Source organism: Lepisosteus oculatus, chromosome 13 (assembly GCF_040954835.1).
Source record: "Lepisosteus oculatus isolate fLepOcu1 chromosome 13, fLepOcu1.hap2, whole genome shotgun sequence".
In the NCBI taxonomy this organism is placed as follows: domain Eukaryota; kingdom Metazoa; phylum Chordata; class Actinopteri; order Semionotiformes; family Lepisosteidae; genus Lepisosteus; species Lepisosteus oculatus.
The window spans coordinates 2,861,438-2,881,172 of NC_090708.1; the positions used below are offsets into that span (position 1 = coordinate 2,861,438).

At 39.5% G+C, this 19,735-nt stretch overlaps 1 protein-coding gene across 23 annotated transcripts in view; it reads left to right on the forward strand.

Moving 5' to 3' along the window:
- The first annotated feature begins 1,048 nt into the window (after positions 1-1,048).
- mbnl1 (muscleblind-like splicing regulator 1) overlaps positions 1,049-19,735 on the forward strand; it is an 88,248-nt gene continuing 69,561 nt past the window's right edge. For 8 of the 23 annotated variants that reach the window (XM_015360802.2, XM_015360808.2, XM_006637424.3 and 5 more), the window contains exon 1: positions 19,445-19,665. The gene's annotated coding sequence lies outside the window, so the exon portion shown is untranslated. Of the gene's footprint in view, positions 1,093-9,045; positions 9,296-19,235; positions 19,306-19,443; positions 19,666-19,735 lie in introns of those variants that run through there. The other 15 variants (XM_006637425.3, XM_006637428.3, XM_006637430.3 and 12 more) reach the window with 8 other exon arrangements.

The window sequence follows — 19,735 nt, forward strand, 5'->3', positions numbered from 1 at the left end:
GTACGTTAAAGGATGTTTTTCACTGTGATGTGTTTCTAAATCGAATCAGTTAATATATTATTAGATATTTAATTGATTTTTTTATTTTCTCCATTGCGGCAAATACTGTATATCAAGGAGCTCTAAGCTGGCCGGTCAGAAAAGTGATTCATCCCTCTAAGTTTGTTTAAGTAAGGGGAATGAAGATACAGAATTAATACAATAAGAATTTAAATCTACAATTCAGTCAGTCATGTTTGGGGAAAAAGGGGTAAACGTGTTTCAAAATAAAACAAAAAAATCACCACTTCACAATTTTAACACGACTGTAAAAAGAAATACTCCTAAGCACCGCAAGATGAAAATGCAAAATAAACTCCTTAGTGAATATATTTTTTCCAGGGATGCAAAATACCAAAGAGCTTTCTTTTAGTCTGAACTAAAGCCATGTACTGTATTTGACTTCCATCTCTCATTTCTTTGGGCTCATTTCTGCCAAATGAACTCTCTGCACAGCTTCAGGGAAGTGGGTTTTAATGTACAGTACCTTACCTCTGGCATGACAGCATTCACAGCCAGGCTGCCTAGAAAAGCCCTGAGTAGCTCCTCAAGTCAGGTTTGCTTATACTGTAGGTGTGTAACTATGACCTCTGCCCATGTGCACTTGATGACAGTGCACACTGTTTAGAAAATGTGGCATTTTTCAGATATATATATGCACATAGTATACAGTATATTAAAGACCTGTCTTTTGTTTATTGCAGAGTGATAGAGCTTTTTATAGTATTAGTTTCAGGTCTGAAACTAAACAGTGAGGGGTTGAAAAATCCCAGCCCTTTTACAAAGCCATCTTGCTTTGCATAGGGGACAGTCTCTCATTTATCATTTATTATTGTGTTCTTCTTAAACCGCGATCAGGGAGTAAATACAGCTCAGCCGTCTTGCTGGAAGCCCAGAGCAGTCCGTTAAATGTCTGCCTTTGAGCCAGGAGAGTTGAGAAAGCCTTAAAAGGGAAGGAATATAATTTCAGTTCCTGGCATCCACAAAGGAAATGCTAAAACAGGCCTGGTTTTGCCAGATCGCACAGAGAGAGAGCTGTTGAGACGGTGTCAAGTAAGTTTTTTTTTTTGCATTCGAAATTAATATTTAATATTTAAAAGCATGAAACTTTAACGCTTCCTATAATAAATGGATGCTGAGTTTGGCTTCTCCCTGTTAAAGTATGAAGGCTGCATTTTCTGGCATATACTAATATCCTGCCATCGGGATGGTGTCGGCTGGGGAGAAGATTGTGTCGACCATAATGGAATGTTAGGACGGCCGATGTGGAAAGCACAGAGCAATTGGTTTTATTCCGACTGCGCTCAGTATTCATTTGAATGATAAAGACAGACGTTTTGGAGAGATTGCATACCTGACTCACCTTTTGTGTCAGTGTACACTGTTGACAGCTGCGTTTTTGCCTGTGTTTCCTAAAGATTGTGTTATTTTCAGTGTGCGCGCTGCGTGGCACAGTTCATAAATTGTCCACTTGCGTTAATGAAGAGCGAGTGGGAGCTGCCAAAGAAAAGAAGTCCAAGAGGCTTTTTTTCATTTTAAGTCTTTCTCTTTGAAGAGTTTAACAGCTGTAACACATTTTCCCCGATTTGTAATACGTTTTCCTTGGATTCTGAACTCTTTTCACATTTCGTCTATAGCATTTACTTGCTTTTTGTTCTGAGCAAGCTCAACATGTTGCGAGAGTTGTCAAAGTCTGGGATGCATTCTGGGCTTTGTCATAACTCCATGCATCGTCCCCTTTTTTCAGTTGTGCCTTTTATCTGTGTTTGATGAACTCTCCATATGATGCCTGGAGACAAATCAAGCAAGCGCATAAGTGATAGCTTACTGTTGAGCTCGCTGGCCCAGCTTGTTTTAATAATTTTACAGTCCCAAGTGCCAGTTCATTATTGAAAGAACACAGGGGCATATACAGATCGTAAGCTCCTTCGTTAGCTTTTCCCAAATGTAGGCCTCTTCAGCTTATAAATCTATTGGCCATTATTCTCAAATTTCCTTTTATAGGGCTGTAAAGCTATAAACACCACTATGGAGAGCCTTGAGAAGCTTCTTGGAAGCTGAGTGCAGTCACGTGAGGGAAAGGCTTGATCCACTGAAAAAATCAATGTGTTATTGTCACTGCATTTTATAAAAAAAAAACACTTATCAACTGGCACAAATAAATATGTCTTATAACTGGACTGAAAATGAACAGGTGCTCACGGGGAGCACCATACCTGTTGGACAAGGAGAAAGCCCTTTGGGTTCTTTTTCCCAGAGGAATGAAGTACTGGTTTTGAATTTGACAAGCCCTTCACTCCCACAGGTGTCCATGTTGTTATTCAGAACGTCCCAAATTTGAATTCTTTCCACTCTCTGGTAGCGTCAGTGGCTCCACATGACCCGGGGATGGGAGATGACATGGATGTCGGATTAGGAAAGAGAGCAGCCTCAGCTGAAATACAGTAGTGGCGTAACAGACACACACACACAGATAACAGGACAGCGGAAGTCAGGAAGGGTTTTCTGCTGCCCCATAAAGAAACAAGCAGCTGCAGTCCGGCATCATCAGTGCAGTGTGGCCTCTGCTTCTGTTTCTGCTCTGTCCTTCATTTCAACTGGTAGCCCCAGCTATTCCAAAACACAGAGATACTCAAATGGCAGTCAGAGATACAGTAGCAAGTACAGTGCATAGATTTGTGGTCCAGCTAGGCTGCAAAAAATTAAATACTTTTAAATAAGAAACTGAAATAGCCCCGGGTGATCATACCTAACAATGAATCAAAATAATCAAAAAAGATGATAAATGCCTAACTGAAGCATGATATACTGTAGTAATTAAGCTGAAATTATGTTACGATTGGATTTCCTACCTCATATATACAGAAATCCTATGAAGTGAATAATTTATAGTTTCTGCTCTTTTCATCCAACCCATTGGTAACTAATGAAGTTTGAATACAGTCAGTATGAAATGTAAATATAGCATTTTATGTAATTTATTAATAAATGGAAGGAATTAATATTTACCGGTGAATTAATAGGAGTCTGCAGCTAGAGTACCTTTAGTTCGGTTACAAAATCATTCAGTGAAAATCAATTTTATTTTTCTTTTCCTACTTTTATTTTCTAGTATAAAAATCAAATGGGCCTGCCCTCTGTTACCATTAAAAATAAGCTGGACAACTTTTGTTGACCAATGTCTATGTTGCAGAGGTGTTTGGGGTTATGATTATTTTTTCTTTCGTCTGTGTACCCTGTGGTAGTTTTTCAGACCTTGAATTAGCCTTCCAAGCTGCAGATTTCAGTTGAAACGTTGATTGAGACAGTGGACGAGGTGTGGGTTGCCAATCAAACACTGAAGTGTGGCCAGCAATGAAAATCCTTTTTGAAGCAGCAACCTGGAAGCGCCTGGCATGTTCCTCTGCCTTCACATTCTCGATGAATTAGTAGAGAGAACACATTCAGGCATTAACTTAGTGGATAAATAAGCAGCATGCATGACTGAGATGGTTTCCTAAACCTTGAGAAGTTATTATAAAATCATGGGGATGCTTCAGTGGTCTCCAGCTTTGCCAGTTTTCCAGGAAAGCAAAGACTGCTCACAGATAAATATTTCTATTGCTATGAAAAGAGAGTATTATCTTGATTTAGAGAATCTATTGCGATTGCAAACAGCAGTAAGTAGCAATAGATTCTACTTAACTGTGTTGTACCTTTTGAGTTTTTTTGTAACTTACTTGTTAAAATTTAAACTTCACTTTTTTCCTAGCTTTGTTGAAAACCATTATCACATAGTTAACATCTATTAAAACATTTAATGACTTCGCCATGTGCTGCATTCATGCTTGGATAGCTCCTACAATAAAGGATAAAGGAATCAGTTGCTCATGCTGTCATAACGAGACTGAAATTTAAAATGTTACTGATACTGAGAGGTCCCAAATTACTGCTTTAATGTGAATGCACAGGACTTGTTCTGAATGTAGGAGAATTCCAGGGGGGGGAATTGTTTTTGCAGCCCAGTGTGACTCATTATTTGTGAGCTTGGTGTCGTTTTTACATGCTCTGTAGGATCATCACCTTGGTGATGCAAAACTACAGCAGGCTCAAGCCACAGAGATCTCTGAGCTTGCTGCTAGGCTAGATCCATGCCTAAGAACTGAATTGCCTTCTTGAGTGACCTGCATCACCTTTATTGCATCCCAGGCATCCAGTTTATGGGCACTCTGTTATAATCAGTCTATTTCAGAGTTGTGTTGTGATAGGGAAGTTGCTGTTTATTTAAATATAAGGATGAGGTAAGTCTCACAAGTCTCTATCTGTGCATCACATTTCCTGTTTAACAGCAACGTGGGTTTAATTTCGCAGGAGGTGGGTTGGGCATGTCAGCATTTCATTTTGTGTGTTTCACTGTACAGTACATTGGCAGTCTGAGTGTTTCTTGCCATGAACTGAATTAAATGCCACTGTCATTGTTCCCATAGACACCAAGATCCTAACATTGGAACCAAAGTTACCACGTGTTTCTGGGTTACATCTTGATCATTCTTAATCTGGTCACGCCAAATGCTTGTCAGGACTCGTGACAGTGGGGCTTGCCACTGTCCCTTATTTTATATTTTATGTAAAGATGTTTGAGCAGGCTACATAGCATTGCATTGAACAGCGGAGGGTAGAAACATGCACCTCCACTGTATGTGCTGTATGTGTTCCACATAAAGCCAGAGCTCAATATACTCAATTTCATATACAGTGTAACACAGTGGATTTTATTGAGCGGTTCAGATGATTAACTGCTCAAGGGGCTGGAAATATGAAAAATTGCTCCAATTATGCAATCATAAATTAAACTTAAACAGTGAGCTTTTTCAGGTACTTGCACGTCAATATATTGCCTGAGCACTGAACCACATATTTATTTTAAATATTGCTTATTGAACCGTGAAGGTACGTTTTTTGAAAATTCAGATGAAATCAGCTCGATTCATCAATAAACTACTCTCTGCTCAAGGCAAGACTCACAACTGTGCGCAGTTCATTGTTTTATTTATCACAGCTCTCTGTTAAACTAGACTGTGATAACATCTGTGACTATGATAACACCATTAATGTCTGAAATAGCCACCCCCTACTCCCTGGTGTTATTAATTGAGTTCATAAGAGTCTAGTTGAAGAAGATGCCTAAATGCCACCAATCACTGGCTCCAGGGTGTGAATATGAACCTGTTCTGTAGCTTACACTGCATTAACACTCCTCCAACATCCCCAGCTCCACTGCTAATGCAGCACCCTCTCTGCCTGTCCACTGGATTTCAACTCCCTCATCCGTATGGGCAGGCAGTCGCCCTTCAAACCAGACGGGTCAAAGCCAGCATATGATTAAAGACTAAGGTGTCCCTCCACCTGAATACATTACACGCTCTTTAGCAACATCTTAAAGAGCCCCCCTGCCTTCACTGTACAGCCAGGAGCCACAGAAACAGTGTAACTCTCACCTTGGAGTGACCCTCTTAGGTGTTTCATCAAAAATTCATCCAGGTGTTTGTTTTGTTGTCGGAGGAGGTATCTCCTTGAAAACAAAAAAAAGACAGAAATGAATGCAGGGAAAAAATGAAGACGTTCAATGAAGGTAAATGTTGACAGGTTAGCTGAGCTTAATTATCCCTTCAACAAAGTTCACCTTGAAGAATGAGGACTCCTGGGGTTGTTTGCACCTGCAGCCATTAGGAACCAGGAAACTGCATGTGCCAGTGTGCTGATCATCAGGAATTTCCTCACATACTGGGGATACTGGTCAGGAGATTGTATTGTACAAAAGATTTAATGGTTTTCTTTTAGATAAAAGTACCCTGGATGTTGCTTTGGTACACATAAGTGTGCCTACACAAGTACATTCATGTCCATAGGTGTGTTGATTTTTCAACAGTGCTACCCTGTTATAACAGGAGATGGAGGTGCTTAAGTGGGAGACCCCATTATTTGTGGTAATTTAGTAACAAACCATGTTTCTGAAATGATTTACTGTGCAAAGCCCACGAGCCAAACAAATAGATGATATGCTGATGAGATTAAATAGAAACCCACTGAAAATTTAGCATACACCTTTATTTAATTTACATTGTCATCCTTTTCTAACGTATGTTGGAACCTATACAGTGAATTAAAGAACACGGAGCCCAAGGGCAAGGACTGTTGTAATGGTCCGTAATTATTTCTGTACTGTTATGGAATTTTTGTATTACCTGATTGGTTGAGTTTTTACTTTCAGAAAACAACGCGCACCAGGAGCACATGTTTGTGTTTCCTCAGTCCGCGGTCACAGAGAGGCTTGTTCCCAGAAAGGGTGGGGGCGACCTGGAGCTGGAGTCTGTTCCAGAACGACAGGGAACGAGACAGGACAACATCCTGGGCAAGACACACCTCCGCAACTGCGCAGGCACACACAAACACACGTGCGGACTGAACACACACACCCACACAATTTAGAGATGCCACTTAACCTAGCCGGCATGTCTCTGGTAGCCAGGAATGAACCAGAGAAAAATCTGTTGTGAGCCCTGGAAGGACAGGCTCCACGCAGATGGTGCTCCAGCTCGGGCTCGAACCCAGGACCCACGAGGTCTCAGCACTGATCACCTTGCTGCCGTGCCCGCCCTCAGTGCGCTCAAGTTTCAGGATGAATGCTTTCAAACTGTCAAAAGCACTGGTGTGGGTTTTTTTGTTTCACTTTCAGAGTTTCTTTTACCATTAAAAGACTCTGTTTAACGCCAAAAATTGATACCTTCCACTTGCTGTTTCGGGCTGACCAGAGGCTGAGAAGAGCTGTCTTGTACAGTATCATTTATTCATGGTGGTCACAGGTTAAAAAGTGCTTCGAAGTGGTGATTGAACACCCAAGTCTCCTGGATATATTTAATTTACAAATCTTAATGCATCGCAGCTGTGTTATCAGGTTTAATTGGCCACGAAGACATAATTTAAGTTGCCATGGACTCACAGGTTGAAATAAGTAAATGAACCTAAACTCTTGTAGTTAATTTTCTATCTCATAGATAGAAAGGCCGGTGTTTAACTATGGTGTTCTGTACAGTAACACGCCCACTGGGAATGTGCAGTAATTCAACATCTCAAATAATCTTCAGTAATCTTAAATGTGAATACATGATTGGCGTTCATTAATAATTAGTAATCATACCAAATAATTATTACTATTACTATCCCTTACGATGGTTTTTCATGTTCTGCAGAGAGTTCTGAAGATTCATGATATGTAGTTTTTTTTTCCAGCAAAACCAGAAACTTGGTGTTAAAGTTTGACAGAGACCCCATGCAGGCTATTAAATGAGGTTTATCCCCTGTTTTTGCTTCTGCAGACATCAGGTGCACAGGACAGAAGATTTCTTTAAGCCGCCTGTGCACTGTAGACTGTTCAAAGTGCTGTTCACGTTTTGCCTTTGCTCATTCTGCCAGCCATATTAAGTTGCCTTTTAACAGAGAAAGATTTCCTGTCTGCAGTGCTTTGTGCTGTCTATCTGGGATGTCATATTGCAAATGGGGAAATGGGAGCCCTGGCCTTACTGCATCGTAACCGATTCCCAACTGTTGGGAGGCAACAATTACCCTGCATTTCATAGCTCTTCCCAATTAAAGTACTGTCCTGTATCAACACTGTCGAGTGTCAGACAGTGAAGCAGTGCGGTATGTTACTGCCTTGGACCAAAGAGCTCTGTGGTGTTCCCTCCTGCATGAATATTTCAGAACCTGACTGTAGTGCAGACATTTCCTAATTTTCAGGTACAAAATGGCAGAGGATTTGTTAAGTTTAAAAGGAATGAGCACTGGAGTCCTGAAGGAATAAAAGAAAGTTCTGAGAGAGTAATTTGCTATTGATTGTCATAGGCCATGACCTAATAACTACCTCAACATTAGTCTGTCTCTGCTGGAGGTGCCACATGTAACCTGTCAACAATTGGGTTTTTTTTTGCTACCATGACTAGTTTTTTTGGACCGTTGGAGTACAAAAAAAAACATCTTAGAGTTCTTTTTTGTTACTCTTGTGGTTTATAAAAAAAAAACCCTGGAGCACTGGGCTGAAACCATGCTGTTGTGGCCATTACCCTGGCTTCTGTCAAGAAATGGCTGGAAGAGAATCTTGAATCAGTTCTCTAGAAAGACACCATATTCTTCTCAAGTGTAGAAATGAGCCTACAAACCACCAACAAGCTAGAGGGTCACCTGAGTAACTGTTGTTGTATACTGTTGATTCTAATTCAGCTTTGTTCCAGGGTTCGGTGCCAGCCTATGGTCAGGGGATTGAGAAACCTGGCCTTAGATTAATGTTTAGCTCAGTTTATAGAGCACTCTCTTTATCTCTCTTCCTCTTCTGGCTGGCCTGTAACATGGTATGGAATGTGTAGTCAGAACTGGAAAAGACAGGGCTGAGCTAAGGTGTGTTTACACTCGCGATCAGAGGTGTAAGACATTTGCACCTGCTTTGCGGTCATGCAGCGCGCATGGGTTAAAAAGAAACGCAGAAGAAGTGGCGCGATGCAGATCGTAACTGCAGCAGTTTTGCAAGGTTGTTGTTTTTTATCTGTCACAAGCAGATGGTTACACAGCTAGAGGAAGGAAGCAGCAGCAGATCGATGGACAGAAACCACAACCCAGATTCCAGGAACCCTTGCTGGTGCTCATGTCAGTTTGCACAAGGGTTCTGCAGACCAGATGTAAGTGGCCTGATTAGCATAGGGCCAGACCATGACCGTTTGCAGAGCGGGGGGGGTGGGGGGTTGTGGTGTGTGTGTGGGGGGGGAGCGATTTGTCCCGAGATAATATAAACAAACACTAACACATACGCCTTAAGACTACACTTTCATTTCATGTTCAGGCTCTGTGTTTCACTCAAAGGAAGGAGTAGCGCTTTCCGTCACATGTTCATGCTAGTATGGTTTCCTCTTAAATGTTTAAATAGATAAAATGTGTTACTCTTTTGGAGGTGGTAGAATGTAAGCAACCCCCCCCCAAAAAAAGAGTCTGTTGCCATAGTAACCCCGAGCAATCGTCTAAGAATAACTAATTTAATGTTCTTAGACCTATAGAGTTTGAAGAGTGCAATTATTCAGGTCTTTCACAGTTTCCTCTTCAGCCAGGTCATCATCCCCTGTGCTAAGAAAAAGGATGTTGTAATTAGCCCAGAATGCACTGCAAACTGCAGCTCTTCAGCTCCGGGTTCCACTAAGTTTTAAGGCGGCTTCAATGCATCAAATGCAGTCAGGTAAGGAAGATGTCTGTCTTTCCAGTTAGTAGTATTAAATGCTTGTATGTTTCTCTTTTTTAGATTTCAGCACTGTTAATTTGTATAATAAGACGTGCAGTTGAACACGCAGATTTGGAAAATAATTTTAAGTTACTCTTGATTTGTTTTAATAAATGCTGATGCTCTTTTCTCAGTTCATAGTATTGTGGTGTGAAATTGAAGATCCTTACTTTCTAAAGATGCTGCAACTGTTGATATAAAAGAGTATATTTTTCTTTTAATCCAGACATATTAGACCCACAATTTGGCAATTTTGAATTAAACACGATCTAACTAGATCTAATTGGAAATATACAGTTAATATGACTGTTTTTGTTGCAAATAACCTGAATTTAACTTTATGTAGCAAAGAAATACATTTTTATAGTTTTTATTTTATTCTTGATTGCGAAATGTATTTTTTATTTTAAAATTTTATTTTACAGTTAATCCTGTCCTGTTAACAAAAACAGTAACATACTTCTGAGATTGTGGTTTGTTATGCACTTACTTGTAATGAAATAATGTTTAATTTTTTTATTTACATTTGCCCCATCAATTTTTCAGGGTGATCTGAAAAGTTTTTTCTAATATGATTTGCTGTCAGTTCATTTTGGAAGTTGATATCAAGCTGTATTTTTAACTTCACGATTGTAAAAATAAGAACTTTAAAGAAAGAGCAGTTTGATTTTTCTTGTAGTTTTGTGTCTTTACAAAAGAATATTTGGAAATAGTCATGCTAAAGACCTGGGCATAACCTAAAAAGGGAAACATTGCTCATTGACCCAGGCTTGGTCGTTGAAGAAGTTGCGTCCTCATGCAGAATATACTGGTCATTTTGAGGTTTCAGTGTTTCCTGATGTGTGAAACAACTCTAACGACTGAGCAGTAAACACTGCGGAAGTGCTTTACATGCTAGTGCTGGCTGGGTGTGAGTTTATTACACAATATTATTATTATTGTATTATTAAAATTAAAAAAATAAATAAATGAGTTGCTGTTAGCAAAGAGAAAGGCCAAGACATGAAGATGAAAAAGTTTGCACTGTTTTTAGTGCTTCTCTGCAGTTTCTAGTTTCTTTAGACATACATATTACAGGTAATTGTCCTCTTACAGGCTTCATGACTGCTAAACAAAATTCTTCTTTAAGTCCTTTAAAAGTCTTTTCTCAGAGTGTGTTAGGTTGTGTGTGGTGGTTGAATGAGAGAAGTTAGCTGAACATTAAGTGATGAATGTTGATTTATCAGGTTTGAATACTTACATAAACGTGTCTATGTGTATGGATACATTTAACATGGTCTTTGTTGTCTCACAACACAGAGCACAGCACTCCCAAACTTAATCTACCTTTTAAATAATAATGCAAAGTTTCTAGCCATGGATCGGTGTTCTCACTCAGTGTGATACAGCTAACTTTGACCAGTAACAACTTTTTTATAGGTCTATCTTGCTGGGAGCACATTTCATATTTAAGCTGTGTTTTAGGAGATGCTATGAATTATGGAACTGAATATTAACTTAGCTTGTCCTCACAGATAAATAATCTTAAAAATTCATTTGCACTAGCTAATATTATGTTAGCGGGGCTGTTTTTATTTCAGTCTTTATTGATCTAGGGAAATGTATAAAGATATTAAAAAGAAAATATATTTCAGTTGAGAGTTTTTCCATCAAATCAGTTTGTTGTCCTTGGTCGAACTCTTTTTGGTCTTGCAATTACCATCACTGATGGACAGTTTATTAATAAAGATTCTCATGTCTGCATGTGGCCCTAGGTGTGAATTCACAAGGGCATGGCAATCATTTACAGGCTCTTGGTAGATGTTAAGCCTATGAGGAAGGCGATGGACTTGTGGAGGCCTTTCATGCTGGTGAATTCCTCACAGGCGGGTAGCAGGGTCAGAGCGCATAGCTGCTCTGCTCCTGTGCTTGTTGTCCGTTATAATTCCATCTGCTCATACTTATACTTAGAAGTCTCTTAACCTTCTCAAATTAATATTTCTAGTGGTTCCACCTGTTTTATAGAAGGTTCCCTTGGGAAAAACAGTTAAATACTGTAGTGTCACTGACAAATCAGGCATTATAAATAGAAATGACTAAGCACCTTCAGAAACAGCGGCCATGATGAAACCCAGTGAGATGGAATAACGTGTTTTAGTTTGTCTTGGCCTGCTGAAAACAAATGCATCATGGGATAGGAACAAAACAGTTTAAACCCAGGGGAGAAAACGTTTTGCAGCGCCAACTTTGTCTGACAAATTGGGGCACAGCTTATTCCCATTGGTTGTCTGCTATTTTAATTTTGGTTAAGCTGTAAATTATATTATTTTTTAGATCGACCTGCAGATATTTCTTTCTGTGAATAATGACCATAAAAACATTATCAGCAAAAGATCGGTTAAGGTGCCTTTTTCTCTCTTTTGTGGTTGAGACGTTTTCCTCATCCTGTTTTACATTATTCAAAGTGCAAATGTTCGTTATTCTGAGGGCATTGTTGAAACCAAAATTAGCAACTGAAACCAAGGTGGCTGTGGCATATTCTCATTATTTTTTTCTTTTTCAGATTTCTACCATTAGTATTTACATTGTTATGTTTTATTTTTGAATATATAATGTTGATACATCTGTCTGTATGTCTGTTAGGGTTAGGACAGTGTCTTTTTAAAGTGATTTTGCCTCAAAAGGGTAGCATTGGCTAAGCTGTTATTTAAGAAAAATAATTTGCAAACAAGTGCAGAGTGTCATGGTGTATTTAAAATGGGGCTCTCTGATCTCTTTGTTTTGTGTTTCAGTATCTTCATATATAGGGTCAAAATAAGCTGAAAATACACACCAGAGATATTTTGATCATACTTGTTTTATTTAATATTAAATAATAAAAAACTTTTAAAATAACCTTTAAGGCAACAACAAAAAACAGAATCTGGAAAAGGTGAAAAAAGATTTTAGTGTTTTACTGGGTTATTTGCATACCTTTGTCTGGTATTTTTGTTATTTACAATAGGGGCATTCCACATCAGTTTCCAGTTTCAGTAGAAACTGAATCTGTATCTGTGTATACTAATTCTAGGTAGTCTATGAAGAAGCATTAAAAATGCATGCAACACATAGGCATAATTTGCAGGGCTACATCATGGTGAAATTGCTAATCTTCTACCAGATAAATTAATTTAACTTTTTTTAGTTTAATTAACTGAAACAAAATGTAAATAATCTAAGTGTTCAGGCTTCTCCTAATTTGTTTTAGAACAGATTATTGCTATTTGCGTGTGAGAAAATAGTTTAAAGGGAAAAAAAACATCTCCCATTCTGATCATTTTGGCTATTTTATTTAACAGACCCATGGTGGAGCGCACAGGTCTTTAACAAAGTCCTTATCAGACACCCAGTGCTAGCTGGTCTTGGTACTGTAGCAGTGCATCAATGAAGGGGGTGGCATTTCAACACCTCAGAAACAAAATGGAAAAATAAATCTTGTTGCAGTCAAATCTTGGAATGCGTTTTCGTCTGTGATGTTCCAAACAGATTAAACTCTCCTTAATCTGGAAATAATAGTATTTCTTTGTTTAACCAGATAAGCCAGTTGATAGCAAATTCTAATTTACAGTGAAATGTGCAGTCTTCCAGCATGAACACGTCTGTATGTTAAAGCAGTCTGTAGCCCCTAAATACAATGATTTAATTAAAAATCCACAGAGGTCAGAGTAGCTGCATGCCAGAATGTTATTTAGGACATAAAGTGTGCTTTAGGACTTCAGGTCTTTACACTTTGCTGTGCAGAGTTAGTGGATTTTGATCGTCCGTACTGACAGGTGTGTACTTGCAAATTTCCACAAGGACTAATAAGCACTTGTATTTCCCTGAATGTCTTTTGTGTTAAGTTGGAGGTTGTTGGCTGTGTCTTTAGGTAGTGTACACCAGTTCTGATTTTGGAGGTCTACAGTCCAGCAGGCTGTTTAGATCAGGGGTTCATGGGGTTTTCTGAAGACCCGCACACCCAGGTTGTATTTCAGCCAAGCTCTTGGTTATTAACTGAACCCTTAGTTGACTCAATAACAGGATTAATTTGACCTGCTTGACTGTTGTCAGCTCTTAAACACGTCGGGTGAGGGGGGGCTTTTAGCTATTGCATTTCATAAATGACAGAAAATGACAAAACTTCGAGTTTAACAAAAACTCCCATCATGCAACGCATCCATCTGCTGGAATGAAAAACTGCAGGTTTCTGTGCCTCCGGGACCGGGACTGGGGAACCCCTGCTCTCCTGTAGGACACCCTTAATTCATCGCTTCATAAAGAAGAGGAACGCACATGACCTTTGAGCAATTTAGTGAGTTCGTTGGTTTATTTAGGTAAGGAAATAAGAGTTCTCTGAGCCTTGCAGGCTACAAGGGATTTTTCTTTATATACATTATATTTTTATTTTTATGCTTATTATATCTCTGAAACAACTGAACTCATCGCCAGCTTCGGTGCTCAGAACAAAATAGCTTCCAGAGGTTTTGAAATTAATAGTTAAGGGATGATACGTAAGAACTGCTGGATTGTTGCTCTTCAGGTCCAGGGTTGACCTCCGGTGTTTATATACTTATCAGTATTACACATTGTAATTTAATTATCCATTAAAACAGGCAGAACCCCCTTGAAAGGAGTTCTTGAGCGCGATGGTGATGTCTGGCTAATAGTCAGAGCTGTGTTTGGATCTTGGATATGTTCTTAAGGGGTTTGTTGTGTAGGTGAGAGTATATTGCTTTTGCTCCATGTGTTGGTAAAGAGTTCAGTCCGTGAGCATGTTCAATCACTGATCTGTGGACACTGCTGAGGCAAAGAGAGCTCTGCTCAGGTAGAGCATCACTGAGGTCCTAGACAGAGAGAACAGAGGTATGCAGTGGTTTAATTTTATACCTTTGTCTTCCTAAAATAATCTTTCCTAGAATAAAGTTGGCAAAAATGATTTTCTAACAGTTTTTTTCATTGGTTATTTCAGAATGGCATTACTTCAGTTTAAAGTGCTTGAGGCTCAGTATTGAGTCTTCCCTAAGACTCAGCCACAGTTGCCACAGAAGCCGCAGTTGTTTTATTTTCAGTTCATTGCTTCTCTGTCCCTAAATTTCCAAACCTCAACTTCCAGACCCCACACTTTTGTGCCACACCCACTAATCCAGTCATCAGGGCAGCAGGTCCCTGGGCTGTGTGCTGTTCCGGTGGCAGCCCCGGTAGTCTGGGGCTCAGCTTATCAAACCAAGAACAATACAGATTCAGACCAAAGCACATCAAGGCTACTATCTGTTTGGGGGCTATATGTAATGCTGATATATTGCTTGTTATTTCAGTGACCAGTGTCATTGTTGTCTGAGTGTTTATTGAGGCCTGCTTCTTTCCTGAAAAGTGCCAGCAGAATTAATTATTATTTAATGCCAGCTTATTAGGTAATATAATATTTCACATAACATACAGTATAACATTAAAATTATTTTTTTCAAAAGCAAATATTTGAAATATGTTAGTATTATAGAAGCTGTAGATATTCACTAATACGTTTATGCAGTACAGATTTACAGAGAAAATACTGTTCCTTTAAAATATAAAAAAAGACATTTGCCTTTAAAACAGAAAACGAAGAATGAGTACTGTATATTGCCAAGGCTAATCTCAATTCATTTTGCAATTAAAAAAAAATCAATATATCTTATGTGTCCAAAACAGGATACCTTAGCAGGAAACCTTAAAGACAAAAAATGCAGATTATTATTCTGAATAGATAACATGTGAGACTGAATTTAACTGTACATCTCAGCCTGTGACATTGCTGAATTAATGCTTCTTAGAAGAAAAGATCTGATGCGCAGATTGTATTACATAATATCAACTAGCTCTGCATGCAAGCACAGAAATCCAGACTACAGGGCATTGTTGTGTGTGTGTGCAATTATTCAGACAAATCCCAGGAGAGCTGGTGAGAAACTGTTGAAGAGACCTCTGATATAGGTGGCCAGAGATGTCACTTTCTAGGGTAGATAAGGAACGTTCTTAAAGATACAACGTTAATGCTCAGTGTGTAATTTTTTGGGAGTTTCATGCAATTATCTATGGAACTTCATTCCTCAGTAATGATCTGTGTAATAAGGAAGAATGAAAAAAGTTTATAGAAGGTGTTTCATAGAAATGTTGTCCTCCTTAAAGTGATTAGAAGTGTGAAAGAGAAAAATAAAGGCGGGCAGTAATGTATCAATAATCACAAACCACAGCTAAAAGCTGCTGAAAGCCTTATGTGCCTTTGTAACCATGTCCGAAACTTACTGTAAATATCTAGGTTTACACACTTGAACACGTCCATTGACAAGGTATGCAAATGATGTAGAGAGGTAGAAGGAAGGGGGTTGATGAAATCTGCACGGTATTCTGTGCAGCACCAGGTGGTTTATCTGAACACTGAGGTTCCTTGCACACTGGGAAGGAGGGAGGAAGGATAAACGTCCGGAGCTCAGGGGACGTGCATACCCAGAGTTAATCAGGCAAGACAAGCCCGGCTAGGAATGTGAGTGGAGGAGAGGTTCGCCACGAGCACACTGGGCACGCATATCACTGGCGCGGCTTCCTCAGCCACCGGCCAGCTCCACGTCTGCAGGAACGATGGCTTCCCAGCCTCAGCCTCAGCCTTCTCAGCCTACTGTACTTCTAGCTTGTGCAGGCTAACAAGGTTCCATCATTTAAAATGTATTTTTCTGGCTTGAGAAGAGATTCTAAACTCTCTCTCTCTCTTACACCTCCCCACATGGTCTCGAAGTCGTCCCTGTTATTATTGGCAGCGCCTACTTTCGGCATCATTCGTATCTAGATATGGCCGGCAATGCCATCCTGTGCTCTGCACACAGCCGTGCTAATGACGAATGTGCTTGCCTGCACCAGGAGCACCTACCCTTGCAAGCACCAGCTTCCTTGCTTACGCACATCTTTTTTCAGTCATTTACTACGTCTTTAGAAACAAGACCCATTGGCTGTAAATAATCCTAAAGCAACCCTGAAATACAGTGCCCAGCTGGGCCAGGTATAGAAAAACAAACGTCGTAGCGCCTCTGTGGTGAACAATGGTCTTTATCACAGCAGTGGGAGTGCGCTGTAATTCTTTGCTGTGATAACTGCGTCAGTGATGTGAAGGCACAGTGTTTCACTTCACATCTGTGAAGTAAAAGGCGCCTTTTGATTTCTCTTTTCTTCCAGGAGGTTCCAGAGCAGAGCTTTCCTCATTCAAATAACTCTTGGCTGAAGAGCTCATCAGTAGCTTGGTCCGTGCTTTGATTTTGTGCCTTTCTTCAGGATGAATCGAGTCATAGAATAATTGTTTGTGAAGGCATTTTGCTTGCTTATGTTCAATATCGTTACGTTTGGCATTGCTCAATATTTTGGCAAACAGTAAAACCTTGGGTTATTATGCTCCCAAAAGCGTACTTTTAAAGTGGGAGTTCCTATTACAGACTTTCCAAATCAGAATTAAAATGATCCTTTCTATTTGTTTTTCTAGTCCTTTTTAAGAATACCGCTAGCAGATTTCTCCCAGTCCGCGTGTTGTTCTTGGAATACAGTTTGAATTTCATTAAGTAATACAGCTCCCTTTCTAGATTTAGTAAATGTCTGTGTTGTTTTTGGAAACATTACATCAGAAAATCTAAAGCTAAGACATTTTACCACGTGGAAGCTTCTGTGTGTACTCATGTTACTACTTTATTTCTGTATGGAGTATGTAGCACTTAGCAACTGTATACAATGAGAATTAGTCCTTTCTTGTCTGATCTCAGTGCTACCATTAATAAATCTGCATTAGAAATCAACCCATCAGCCTACAAATTCTTGGTCCGTTTCAGCCATACAGTGAGGTGGAATTTCATCGTTAGAAATCACACAGATTAAAGATTAAAGTGGACTGTGACAACTCAATGCCAAAAATAGTATTAAAAGATAAACATTTAATCATACTGTGCTGTGCTGAGTGAAAGAGGAAATATTTTTAAAGGCATACACTTAAAACCATTGATTTGTGATATGACAGATAATTGCTTCATTGGCTCAAAGCTTTTTAGAGTTTAATTCTATGAAATGTCTAATAGAGGTCAGTGTACATTTTGGTAAAATGGATGCTTATCAGTGCTTCAGATAAACTTATTTACTGAAAGAGTAACTGGGCCAAAAATTCCACCAGCACATTTTCCTGGGGGGGGGCTGAGGTCATGCTCACGGTCTGGGGGGTAACTCTCGCTGGTCACCAGTCTAGAGCGCTCATTCACTTCCTGCTTCACCAGGGGGATGAGTCCTGCTTGTGACACTTGCTCATTCTCTTGCAGTTTTAAAAGGCAAAGGCACAAGCAAACCAGTTGCCAAACATATGCTTTGGTCACAATTGCAGTTGTTTTTGTCTGCCAAATGCACAGAGCAAGCCTTTAAGGACTACTTAGAAGATCTGTTCAATCATCACACCAAGCATTAATGAGACTTCAAAGTTTGAAAACTTGTCTTAGAAGCCAGAAGCATGTTGTTTAGGGGTTGAATGTCAAAACATTTTTCTCCAAAGAACCATTTCCTATTTTGTAAAGTAATTTGTCGATGTTTAAAGGTGAAAAATATACAATATATTGCAGGTGAAAGTAATCACAAAAGCAGTTGCTTGAAAAGTGAGTTAAAGACTCATTTGAAATTGGAAAAACAGAGCAAGTATTAAAAAGCTTTCAAAAGCCACCATACAGATTCATAAAGCAGACATTTCAGGATATCCATGTTTTATAGATTGGTTGAACAAAGTTCTGAGAGAAACATTAGTGTCTTTTTACACAATTAAACTTCCTGTCAAATGTGGTGTATAACCACAGACAGTCTTTGGAATTATATTCTTGCTCGTGGTCAGATCAAGCCTGTCACAAATGAAATACAGAACAAAGAAAAAGACTGTTGGTGGATTAGTTGTATGCCATGCTTAAAAGAATCAGAGAGTGACAGTATAAGCTGAGGATATTATAGGCAGGATTTAACCCTCTTGCTGAATTATTACAGTTAATTTGTTGACACTAGTGTTGGACATGGTTCTGGCTCTGTGTCAGTGTTTCAAACACATTAGGCGTGCAAAGACCTGAGTGAAATTGTCTGTCCTTAGACATGCACCTCCAGAAGTCCAGGACCATCCATGCCATACTGTGATCCTGGCTCTGTCTCAACTTCAACATAAATTGCTCATAAAAAAAACGTTGCTCCTAGAAAGGAACGTGTTACGCTTGCTGTAGAACACATTTATTCAGAAATTACCTCAAGGAGATGCCATCATTGCAGCCCTGTGTAGCTTCAACTATTGTGACTTGACTTTGAAGTGGGAGCTCTTAATTAAAAACTATAGGGGAACATAAAATAAAAGGAGGATTTTGCATAGCTGTGATGCATAGCGGTTTTAATTTTGCCTTGAGTGCTTTGACTGTTGCTGAAATTCCCTTGTACAAGCTGCAGCTTGCGTTCGTTAAACTTAAGTGCTTCTTTAACGACTCCTTTTTTGGTTAGAAGATGTCACTGGACTAGATACAAATCTCAATTTGAAATTAAATTTTAGTTGGGACCTTTCTGAATTATAAATATTTATGAAAGTCAAAACCCACCACTCACACGTTGGCGTCACAAAGATTTATCAAGCTGACTGTCATAGTTACGGAGTGAGGACTCCTGCTAAAAGCCAGTTAAAAGCCCACATGTACAATCTAATGTATTATCTGATTGGAATGTCCATGGCAACAGTATTTGTAAATTGCACAGTGTAGCACTGGAGTTCAGAGGTTATTATATGCTTTACATATCAGATGGACTGAACCAAAGGCAGCTTGTTGTAGGGGAAGCAGGAGGTGTGAGTGGGGGAAATTCCATCTGAAGAGCTTTTACTTCTTTCCTCGCGCTGTGCCCTAATGTAATCTGTGCTACAAATAAGGCTGAATAAAGGAAGGACAAATAAAGACAGTCTGGTAGGTATCCTGTTAGGAATCCGGTAAGTGAAAGCAATAGTAGGCTGTCTGGCAAGTATTTTGATCACTTCTACAGTTGAGAAGGCCAGTCTAGTCTGCTGCACACAGTGCCTGCTTCCTGGTAGGGCAGGCGTTTAGGGGAGGGGCAATTAGCAGGCAGGGAGAGGAGTCTGCAAAGCTAGATTCAACAGCCTTCCCACTGCAGCTGAATGTGGAGAGACTGTAAGAATGCTTTTTCTGATAGCAGCTTGAGCAGGTTCACTTCATTGCTGTGTCATCCATAAATAATGAATTCCACAGTGCCTTGGGCACTGTCTCTGCCGTCTGGTTTGATCTGAAAACACACACAAAAAATGTGAGGTAAGTTTTGTTTTGTTTTTTCTCCATTTTCTTTTTCTCTCTCTCAATTTTCACTGCTGTTCTGTGTTGC